Genomic DNA, 12500 nt, shown 5'->3' with positions numbered 1-12500 from the left:
GTCTCCCGCGGCATGACGTCCTGCAACGACGATACCGCCATCTATGAGACGCCAAGCCGACTGAGACATCGATGGGCCCACAGTGCCCATCTTTCGACCCCACCCACAAAGCCTGCGTCCTCTGTCGGCCACAGCACCCCAACGCCAGCGCCTCTGCCGCACGAAATCGTCGACCGGCAATCACTCCACCGGCGCCCCACCCCAACCGCCCAACTCGCAACTCCAGCGGATGAACGGCGGACTTTTCCCGCAGTCGCAATGTGCAATCCACCCCTATAACTTGCGTTTCATGAAGAGTTATCTCCAATATGCGACATTCCCGCTGTCCCTATACATCGGGCCTAGTGGACGTGCTTTGAGTGCTCTCCGTCGGTAAACACTTCGAGCCGCAGTGAAATGCGGTAAACCACGCAGGCACTAGAAGGAAGACTGTAACACTGCTGTCCGTCATTCAACGTCACCTCAACAGGAAGCTGAATCCTTCCGATCCTTCCGAACACCTGGTGCGACTCTTCATGTGTGAAAAATGTGACTCCAGATGTGAGGGATGTGTATCTTCGCAACTGTAGCAAGAAGCGATTGCAAAAGGACCTCTACAAAAGTAAGTGAAACTTATTAAGTAACACTAACGATCTGCGAGTGAACTTCAGAAGTGGTTTTAGTATTGTTGTGTGACATAAATGTGGTACCTTAATCCTGAGTGATGGTTTAATGGGAACCTAGCTAACACTTTGTGCACTAGAAACAGGCCCTTTTGGACAACTTTTAAGTAGTACCAACGAAAGTGATATCAACTTCTACAGAGAATAACTGTAACACTCCAAGCTATTCCTGTGAAATAAGAAAACCAGGAAGAAGGGTTTCTAACTATAAACTATCAATACTCAAAGTAAACACAAATAAAAACATAATACGGTTTGTTTTCATAGTAACTGTTGTTTTGTTTCCTGTGAAGATTTTGAGATTACGAAATGGACAATATGTAATTGAAAAACTTCTCTTAATGTTCCAAGATCTTTTATTTATCTGAGAACAGCAGTAATTAAATTCTGCCTTTGGTCAACTGTTGTGCATTTATGATAATTAATACTCAGTTGTTAATGGTAAACATTTTTCTATAAAGTGGTCAGATTGTACATGACGGCCGCTGTTAGTTATTTATCACATAATAGCTGGTTGCTAGTGCACGTAGTTATACGATTGGTTGTCGTGCTGCGCTGTAGTTAGCACATTGCCTTCTCCAACCTACGTAAATAAGACATATTACGACCATTACACTTTTCTTTTGGATAGATGTAAGACTACTAATAAGCTAACTCATAATTATAAATTCTATAACTTGCACAGTATGCTATTTCTGTCGTATCTTGCTTAGTACTTTGGGAGGTATTCACATAATTTTTTTTTAAAAAAAAAACCCCTGCCTGTCCGAAATACTCGGACACTGGAGAGAACCAGTTGGGCAGAGCTGGCTTCCGCTAAGGCTCGTGGTGATTGTACACCTGGTACAAATATCACCATTGCGTCTAACAGCAGGCGAAGTAGTGATGGAACGCCTGTGGCCAGAAACACAGGCGCCATAAGGCGGACATATCCCATTGAATCAATTCCGCAAAGATCTGAAATGGAATCGCGGATGATACAGGCGGTTGACGAGATCCTAGCTGACTTTCAGCAAGAACTAAAGCAGAAAAAAGTGTCATCCACAGTCACATCGCAAGTAAGGGATAAGATCTGGGCGTTAGCGCTAGGGCAAGTCAGGCTGCATGGTCAAAATGAGGAGCTCCGATCCGAAAACGCGGAACTTCGTAAAGAACTCGCGGCGGCTGCACCTCCCGATTCGTTAGAGCGTATACAAAAACTAGAAGCCGAAATTATGGAGCTCAAGTTAGAAAATCAGAAACTTAAAAATGAAAGCAAATCCTTTCCATTGTCCTTTGCGGCTGTAACTGCCACAAGCACAAGACCATCAAACAGGGTACAGGAGCATATACAGAAGGCAAAATTCAAACAGTCAAGTACTCTCTTCTTTAAATCAGAAACAAATCAGGATGCCAGAGCCATACGTGAGGTAATCACCCAGAGTGTAAACCCCAAGCAAGACAAGCTTAAAATTAAGGCAATACGATCTACAGCAAATACAGTAATAATAGAAACCGAAACACAACAGGACAAACAAAAGCTAATAGAAAAAACGGCACACCTACAAAACATTAGATGTGAGGAACCTAGGAAATTCAGACCTCTCCTTGCAGTTTACAGAGTAGGAACATCCCTTACAGATGAAGAGTTCCTAGAGGAGCTGTATGAAATAAATCTCAGTGAGCATATAAACAAGGAGGAGTTCCAAAATGAGGTTAAAATTAAATTTAAAAAGGGTGTAAGGGGAAGACGAACTGTCAATAATATTCTTGAAGTAACACCAAGGGTTAGACTACTTCTCTTGCAAAAAGAAAGAGTCTACATACAGTTTGAGTCACTTCACATTGAAGATTACGTAGCTGTCCAAAAATGCTCCAAATGCTGGGGTCTTGGGCACTCACCGAGGTACTGTGAAAAACCCATAGTATGTGGCAAATGTGCAAAAACAGGCCATAAACAACTTGAGTGCCAAGAGGAGACTATAGTGGGATGTATACCATGTATGTACAGAAACAGGGTATGCAATAAAGGGGGGGGCCCTGAGTGTCCGACATATAGACAGCTATACGAAAGGCAGATTGAGCGTACAGAATATGAAACCGTTAACAACGTACAATAACCAAGAAGGAAGCTACGGTAACCACACCAAAATAACTCCCCGAAAAGCACATGTCAGAATTTATAAACTTACTGATGCAGAGTCGGATAATAGTAGTTGGCTCAAACATAAAACATTAAATAACGGGTTAGGTTTTCTACAGCGAATAACTAGTGGCAGGCGAAGCTCAGACCCAATGTGGTGCATTGTAATAAACAACAAATTTCACGCCAGCAGACCTCTATGTGTCCACAGACGAGTTTCCCATTACCTGCACATAATCTCTATGGATCTGGCTAGAATACATGGACGAGTCTCCCTCGACCCTAAACAGCTTGTGAGTTTTCCTTCTCTGGAAAATCCGCCTTGAAGGTGATCCAACTGAATTGTATGAGGAGTTCCACAGTTAGTATGGAACTAGGCAGGTTCTTGGGAGAAGTAAAAGCAGACGTCCTCTGTGTTCAGGAACCTCTCCTGCGTGGCGGCAAGATCCCAGAGCTACCCTCTAATTACATAACAGTTGCTGGCACGTCTGGCGCGAAGTCGGCCATAATAGTAGTAAATAAAAGTATCGCAGTCACAAAGATTGCTCAGTTATGTTCTGAGCATGTGGCCACCGCCGAAATAGCCATAGGACGAGATATATGGATAATATCCTCAATTTATGCTCAATTTTCCTACGATATCCAACCTTTTGTTGATAAAATAAGGGACATAGCTCAATTCTCAAAAGACAAAAAACTTTTAATTGTGGCAGACATAAATGCAAAGTCGACGTTGTGGCATTCGAGCAGAACGGATGAGAGGGGACAAACAGTGACAGATGTGATTAATGAATGCAACCTTTTCGTCCTAAATAAAGCAGGACAACCACCAACTTTTCGTGGACATGCCGGAGGTGAAACCAATATTGACATCTCACTAGCGAACACCAAGTCTATACCACTCATCAATACCTGGGAGGTTATGGATCGAGCCACATGTAGTGACCATAATCCCATTATCATTGAGATAAACCGTCCTATGTCCATACAAAATAGGGACGCTCAACATCAGCGTTTATTGATGAGTAAGGCAAATTGGCCAAAACTCAGGGATATGGTCACGGCAGCATCTTTGTCAACCGTCAATGGCAGCATAGACTACAGGACGCACATTCTAACTAGTGTCCTACAGAAGGCGCAGCGTGCAAGTATCCCCACGGTACATGATAAGGGTGGAAAGCAGCTGCCATGGTCAGCGGAACTAACCAGACTGCGTAGAGAATCTAGAGTAAAACGTAAACACTACCAGACCGCGAAAACGGCGCCGGAGAGACAAATAAGGCTTCAACTCTATAGAAATGCAAGACATAAGTACAAAGAGGAATTACACAAAACCAGGATCAATCATTGGACAAACTTTGTTAAAACAGAATTACAAAAAGATATATGGGGGCAGCCGTATAAACTTCAGTCAGAACGCCTAAGGACACCGACTGTACTCTCGACACTAAAACAATCTGATGGCACCATGACGGAGGGATGGCGGAGCTCGGCTGAGTATCTTTTAAGCAGACTACTGCCAAATGACGACCACACACAAGATGATCAGTGTCACATAGATCTCAGACGTAAAATGAAGGAAACTTACATAAGTGACAGAATTACCTTGCCATTCTCACAAGAAGAAGTCGCAATAGCAATCAAAAAACTTAAGAGTGGTAAAGCACCTGGCCCAGATAAAATCTTCCCAGAAACAATAAAACAGGCAGTTATCCAAATTACGCCATTTCTCACAAAATTGTTTAATGATGCTTTAAGCACAGGTAGAATCCCACATTTGTGGAAAACAGCCGAGGCGGTCATTATTAAAAAGTCCGAGGACAAGGACCCGACGGATCCTAAAACATACCGTCCTATATGTTTATTAAACACACTGGCAAAGGTGCAGGAAAGGCTATTGTGTGATAGGCTACAGTCCCAAAGACGTCTTACCGGCCTTACACCCTTCCAGTATGGCTTCAGAAAGGAGAAGTGCATAGACGATGCTATCAATCAAGCACTACAGATTACGAACAGCACTCTGGACAAGTACGTGATGGCTATACTTATTGATGTGGCTGGAGCCTTTGACAATCTATGGTGGCCATCACTGTTTGCTCGCCTCAGAGAGATCCAGTTACCTACATCTTTATACAACAGTCTACTAGACTACTGTCGTAACAGAGTAGTGGAGTGGAGAGGAGGCACAAGAAAGGTAGTGAGACGTATTAGTAAAGGCTGCCCACAAGGCTCGATATGTGGCCCGATTTTTTGGGACATCGTCTTTGAGCCCCTCTTGGATATTATGGCCCAAGATCACCGTGTAAGAGGGGTGGTGGCTTATGCTGACGATCTTCTACTTCTGACGTCGGCGAACTCACGAGCCGCACTGGAACAGAACGGCACGCAACTCCTCATGAAAATCGACGGTTGGTGTAAGAAAAACAGACTTCATATTGCTGCAAATAAAACAGTTTACATATTACTCAAAGGAGTGCTGCAGAGAAATCCGATTCTGAAACTAAACGATGTTAACATACAGAGAAAACAAGTTACGCGCTACCTCGGCCTACATTTAGATGAGAAGCAAAATTTCAGCGAACACATGAAACTAACAATAGATAAAGCCAGTAAAATCATGCACAAGCTCGCCAGATTAAACTCGACGCAGTACAGACTGCCACTAAAGCTACTACGGACATATCACATAGCAATCTTTGAGGCCATAGCATGTTTTGCAGCAAGTACCTGGGCACACCGATTATTGTTGCAAACCAATAAAACTCTAATTAGAAGAGGACAGAGAAGTACGCTACTGAGAATGACTGGCGCTTTCAGCACGACATCTGCGGAAGCCCTGTGTGTGGTCATGGGAATCTACCCCATTGACATCACAATAAAATATAGGGCTGCCTCCTATTGGCTTCAAAAACGAAGAGGAGATAAGGTGCGGGAGATAACTGGGGAAGAGATCAGGGACAGACTGGGACTCAAAAAATGGCGTAATGTAACATGGCAAAGGGAATGGGACTCTTCAGAAAAGGGGCGTCGCGTCTATTCCTTTTTTCCAGATATTGAGGAGAGGCTGAGACTAACACATGTGGACCCAAGCCGTGGGATGGTCCACTTTTTAACGGGTCATGGGCCGTATCCAGTACATTTAACACGTGTTGGATTAGCCGAGAGTGACATGTGTGTCTGTGGGGACCTGGGGACCCCTGAACATGTCGCACTTACATGTAACACCCTTACGCATGTACGGCAAGTTCTAGATGACACACATATCAAACAACAAATACGTAACCAAGACTCATGGAACACACTCAATGACATAACAGACAAGGTCTCTACAGAAATGTATGACCTTTTTAGAAGGCAGAATCCCAATGGTAGGAGACAGAGACATCATTGTACACAAGGCCTAAATTACACTACAGAAACAAGTACTGATACTAATTCTGAAAGTGATACACAAAGTGAAATGGACCTAGAATGAGACTAAATTGAAGCATCTAGCTTGGCACTAATTATGAAGGTTCGTCAGCTATAGGGAAACTCCACACTAGAAAGGACTGAATCAGACTCAAAACAAAGATCTGGAAATGTCTGAAGGCGTAAAAACCCACTACACCCTTAGTAATTGTACTATATCATAAAGTAGCTGTACCTGAAGGGCCTGTGCCTGCTGTGATGTACATTAAACACAATTGTACTGCAGATAGCCTTTTTGTTTGTGTATCATTAATTTTCTTTGTACATCTTTTAAATGCAATTTGAACTAGATGGTGGCAGGACCCTACAGAAGGAAGATTGTATAAATATCAGTAAATTTGTTTTATTTTTGTAATGCCCAGAACAGGAACTATAATTTATAAAGTAGCTACTTTTGAAGGGCCTGTGCCAGCTGTTATGGGTGTTGTAGATAAGTGTACTGCTTAGAACCTTAGTGTTTATATCATACGTATACTTGCAATACCCAGAGCCACATTCCCCCCTTTACGTATTATATCTATTAAAATGTTTTATATCTTTTTAATGAAGTTTTAACTAGATGGTGCCAGGACCCTTTAGAAGACCAATTGTATGGTGTTGTATATAAGTGTACTGCTTAGAACCTTTATGTTTATATCTTACATATACTTGCACCACCTAGAGCCACATTCCCCCCTTTATGTATGTATTATATCTATGAAAATTTTTTATATCTTTGTAGTGCAGTCTTTAACTAGATGGGGCCAGGACCCATTAGAAGACCAATTGTATGACTATCAGTAAATTTGTGTAAATATTAGTAACTGTTTGAAGCTAGCTGCAATAACCAATCTCAAAATTTATATGTTAACATGTTATCAGTTTTATTAGTCGTAAGAGAGTGTGACAGGCCTTGATTAATACCAGTATGAGTACATTATTAAGGATTACATTAAATGTTCTAAAACAGTATATAATGAGACTAGGGTGTATGTAAACAAATTGTAATTCGGCAGCGACTCTGCCCTTGCTGAAGTAGACAATGTAGTCTGTAATAGGAATGTGACCCTGTTTTTAACCAAGCTTCTAAGCTACAGTCTCAAAGCAACTCCTATAGCAACTCCCATAGATGTAAATATTTTCCTTATTCTAATTGTGTAATTGTGTAATTGTGTTAACCAAGCTTCTAAGCAACAATCTCAAAGCAACTCCTATAGCAACTCTCATAGATGTAAATATTTTCCTTATTCTAATTGTGTAAAGTAACAGTGCTTTTCTGTTTTTAACCAAGATTCCAAGCTATAATTTCAAAGCAACTCCTATAAGCAACTCTCATAGATGTAAATATCTTCCTGATTCTATTTGTGTGAAGTAATAGTGCTTTTATTTTTTCTTTTCTTTTGTAAATCACGATGTTTCATATTTCCTTGATATCCTACGTAGTTCTATATTGTATATTTGCTTCTTATAAATCAATACGTTAATATTTTTGTTATTTTTTTTTTTTATTCAGTTTTATTTTTTTCTATATTAAATATTATTAACATGATAACACTGTGTAAGTGAAATAGCAAACCACGCATGCAGCATGTAATAGCTCAGATCTGGTCCGCCTCCACGTGGCTAGGGACGGGAACGGTGCAGCTACTCGCAAACAAACCATTTGTGAGCATCTGCAACGGCTAAGAGACCATGACTTGCTGCAGACATACTGAAGTCAGTAAGCTAACAACCCACCATAGTTATCAAGGCGGTGGGTTTCGAATGTGGTTAAATGTAAAAAAAAAAAAAAAAAAAAAAAAAAAAAAAAAAAAAAAAAAAAAAAAAAAAAAAAAAAAAATGTCCCTATACATGAGCTGCGAGCTGTACCAGTTACGAGCTAGAGACGCGATCGCGTTGCTCTCTGAGCGGTCAGCTAGGAGGCGCTCCATCCATGTCGGCACCGGTGGGCGTTGCACTCGCAGTCGCAAAAACGTACGGCAAGTATATTACTCGGAAGAGTTAATGACAGTCCAAGCCCCCCTGCGTGGGGAGAGTCTTGCTAGGCCATGACCCACCGGAAGGGCGCAGCGTCCCCCACCCCAGACATGTGACGTCACACTATCGGTATTGACGACTAGACTCATTGCTCATAATCATTTGCCATACACCGGTGGAAGCTGCCGAGACGAGTAACTACATAGCGCGCTCGCCGTGTCACTAATGTACAGAGATACAACAGTGTCGACGGGAACCACATGAAACGTATACACGGCGCTGATTAGTAATAGATAGAGCCATCAGAATACAGATAATATATACAACTGTCCGTATACATACTGAAAGACTCTGCTCACAATCACAACCACACGTCAGCCACACGCTCTTATCACGCACTACTCTCTGCCTGTAACACGCACACAGACAATATGTAAGCACCAGCATGGAACAACACCCAGTGCATCCTCTCCGCCACATTAGACAATCCACACTGTCATAACCAGACTGGGAGGTCCACTCAGAAAACAGAATATCCCACCCTCCCGACAACCACCATTGCTCAGCCAAGCCACCAACACCCACACATGTCCTACACAGGGGTGCACCCAACATCACAATACTGCCTCCTCTCACAGCACACAAACAATGGCAGGAATGAAAGACACACGTCTGCCACAAGCATGGAATGAGAGCGCCGCCTGTCATGAGCCAAAGGTGCATCCTGACGTGGCAAATCAGATGATGCCGCAGGCATCCACTTACTATAATCACAATCAACAAACCGGCCGCCCCCCCCCCCCCCCCATTAAACCTTTCCTTACAACAATGTGTACCGTAACCTAACCTATATCGTACCGTAACCTAACCTATATCGTACCTTAACCTAACCTATGTCGTACCGTAACCTAACCTATGTCGTACCGTAACCTAACCTATGTCGTACCGTAACCTAACCTATGTCGTACCGTAACCTAACCTATGTCGTACCGTAACCTAACCTATGTCGTACCGTAACCTAACCTATGTCGTACCGTAACCTAACCTATGTCGTACCGTAACCTAACCTATGTCGTACCGTAACCTAACCTATGTCGTACCGTAACCTAACCTATGTCGTACCGTAACCTAACCTATGTCGTACCGTAACCTAACCTATGTCGTACCGTAACCTAACCTATGTCGTACCGTAACCTAACCTATGTCGTACCGTAACCTAACCTATGTCGTACCGTAACCTAACCTATGTCGTACCGTAACCTAACCTATGTCGTACCGTAACCTAACCTATGTCGTACCGTAACCTAACCTATGTCATACCGTAACCTAACCTATGTCGTACCGTAACCTAACCTATGTCGTACCTTAACCTAACCTATGTCGTACCTTAACCTAACCTATGTCGTACCTTAACCTAACCTATGTCGTACCTTAACCTAACCTATATTGCGCCTTAACCTAACCTATATTGCGCCTTAACCTAACCTATATTGCGCCTCAATGTAACCTATATTGCGCCTCAATGTAACCTATATTGCGCCTCAATGTAACCTATATTGCGCCTCAATGTAACCTATATTGCGCCTCAATGTAACCTATATTGCGCCTCAATGTAACCTATATTGCGCCTCAATGTAACCTATATTGCGCCTCAATGTAACCTATATTGCGCCTCAATGTAACCTATATTGCGCCTCAATGTAACCTATATTGCGCCGCAATGTAACCTATATTGCGCCGCAATGTAACCTATATTGCGCCGCAATGTAACCTATATTGCGCCGCAATGTAACCTATATTGCGCCGTAACCCAACACACGTTGGGCCTTAACCCAACACACGTTGGGCCTTAACCCAACACACGTTGGGCCTTAACCCAACACACGTTGGGCCTTAACCCAACACACGTTGGGCCTTAACCCAACACACGTTGGGCCTTAACCCAACACACGTTGGGTCTTAACCCAACACACGTTGGGCCTTAACCCAACACACGTTGGGCCTTAACCCAACACACGTTGGGCCTTAACCCAACACACGTTGGGCCTTAACCCAACACACGTTGGGCCTTAACCCAACACACGTTGGGCCTTAACCCAACACACGTTGGGCCTTAACCCAACACACGTTGGGCCTTAACCCAACACACGTTGGGCCTTAACCTGCTCTGTAATTGTCATACGACGCGTTAAATTAGTGTAGTGTTGCCTAACTGCAACCCCCGCAACATAGTTTGCTACTCGCACTGCCCGGTCCGCAGTGTATCGCTTCATGTTAAACACCTTGCAGCTATACACTGTAATGTGGATGGCAGCAGGACGTACATGCTCAATGCCCTTTGCAGTTGTTCATTGGCATTTGCAGTTGTTCATTGGCATTTGCAGTTGTTCATTGGCATTCGCATGGCGAAGCACTTAGCCTACGCTGTGGTACGGCCTGTGTCAACTGTCCGCTGATGTTGTACGTCCAAATCACACACTGTACTGCACATTGGTCCTCATGTACTGAATGATACATCGTGGTACATGTGACCGTACAACGACTGCGCCAACAACGGCGAACCATGCGGTCCAAATGTTGTGCACTCAGCTACGTGTCGTCTCCCTATAAGAGCTGGATTGCAGTGTGGTATGCCCTGGATGGCGATCAGCATGAGCCGTCTGTTGATGTAGTGGCGCGTGTTGTCAGACGTAGTCGTCTCTTCTCACACACCGTGATAGCATGGTGCACTGCGTTCCACATCTGCGACATGCGACAGAGGCCGGTTGACAGTCGTTCGCGCAATGGACATCGCATACGTACGGGGGCCACCTTCCACGTGTTCGCGAAGCGTGCACATGTTGTTGCGTGTATGTGGGCAGACATAGTGTGTCGTGACACCTGACACAGGCATGCAACAATCGTTGAATTTGCAAATGGCGATGGACGCCTACGTTTGCTGGTGACGTTACGCAAATGAACAACTGGTAAACCGTTGTGGTGCGGTTGTTCTCGCTAGAGGTGAATCAGTGATGGCGACGATCGGTTGAGCTACCAACCGGTTGTTCCAGCGATACCCACCATGCCCACGAACGTGAATGGCATCTGGGTGTGAAGCGATACGCGGCGGTGGCTGGGTGGGACCGTCCCCGGCCGGTGAGGGGGGGCCTCCCGGCGTGCTGGCCGCGCGGTGCGTGGGCGCACGCGCTACAGCCGGCTGGTGGGGGCGGCCAGTGGCAGGCGCGCCGGCCGACGGAGGCGGCAGGCGGCGCAGCTGCGCGCCGGCGCACCCTGCACGCGGCGCCGTGCGGCCAAAGTAGGTCCTCGCGGGCCCGGTGCGAAGCGCGGTGGACATCTGCAGTGTGCTGGTCCGATTGAGGACTGTGTGCGCTGAGGATGCGCCGCCGCCCGGCGCTCGGCGCCGCGACGCCGTCTGCTGCTCGGTCGCCTCTGCGGTTCTCGCAGGTGGTTTGTATCGCAGCTGTGCGGACGTGTTGGCGCGTGCGCTGTGCTGGGAGAGTTCGCTTCGGCACCCAAGTGGGGCTTTTGTCCTTCTGTGGCGCTGGCGTTGGAGCTGCCGGTCACCGTAGGTGGCGCGTGTTGTCTCCCGCCGGCAATGCCACGACAGCACGCTCCCGGGCCTCTGTCGGCAGCGGCAAGCTCAGTTGGGAGCACGGGTGGTCGCACCTAAAGCGTCTACTCGCCAAACTCCGGGCGATTGCGCCTCTCTCGAACCCGACCAAGTACTTAGGACGGCGCTGCGCGCCGCCGGGACCTGAGAGGGTTTCGAGGTGTATGGTGCAGGGGAGCTCAGCCTCCTCCTGTTTGCAGAATAATTGAGCGGACGCTTGCGTGTTCGCGTGGGCCCCCGGGACACACTCCCGGGCGGCCGGCTGCTCAGCTCTAGTTGACGCAGCTCCCTGGTTGATCCTGCCAGTAGTCATATGCTTGTCTCAAAGATTAAGCCATGCATGTCTCAGTACAAGCCGCATTAAGGTGAAACCGCGAATGGCTCATTAAATCAGTTATGGTTCCTTAGATCGTACCAACGTTACTTGGATAACTGTGGTAATTCTAGAGCTAATACATGCAAACAGAGTCCCGACCAGAGATGGAAGGGACGCTTTTATTAGATCAAAACCAATCGGTCGGCTCGTCCGGTCCGTTTGCCTTGGTGACTCTGAATAACTTTGGGCTGATCGCACGGTCCTCGTACCGGCGACGCATCTTTCAAATGTCTGCCTTATCAACTGTCGATGGTAGGTTCTGCGCCTACCATGGTTGTAACGGGTAACGGGGAATCAGGGTTC

The 12500-nt window shown here is 45.5% G+C and overlaps 1 non-coding gene across 1 annotated transcript in view; it reads left to right on the top strand.

Moving 5' to 3' along the window:
• Window positions 1-12107: 12107 nt before the first annotated feature.
• Window positions 12108-12500, top strand: part of LOC124584006 — a 1910-nt gene continuing 1517 nt past the window's right edge. The window contains exon 1 of the ribosomal RNA XR_006974427.1: window positions 12108-12500. This exon is cut by the window's right edge and continues 1517 nt beyond it. This is a non-coding gene — a ribosomal RNA (small subunit ribosomal RNA).

The sequence above is a fragment of the Schistocerca americana genome, unplaced genomic scaffold (assembly GCF_021461395.2).
Source record: "Schistocerca americana isolate TAMUIC-IGC-003095 unplaced genomic scaffold, iqSchAmer2.1 HiC_scaffold_47, whole genome shotgun sequence".
NCBI lineage: Eukaryota > Metazoa > Arthropoda > Insecta > Orthoptera > Acrididae > Schistocerca > Schistocerca americana.
This window is presented reverse-complemented; position numbering and strand designations above follow the sequence as displayed.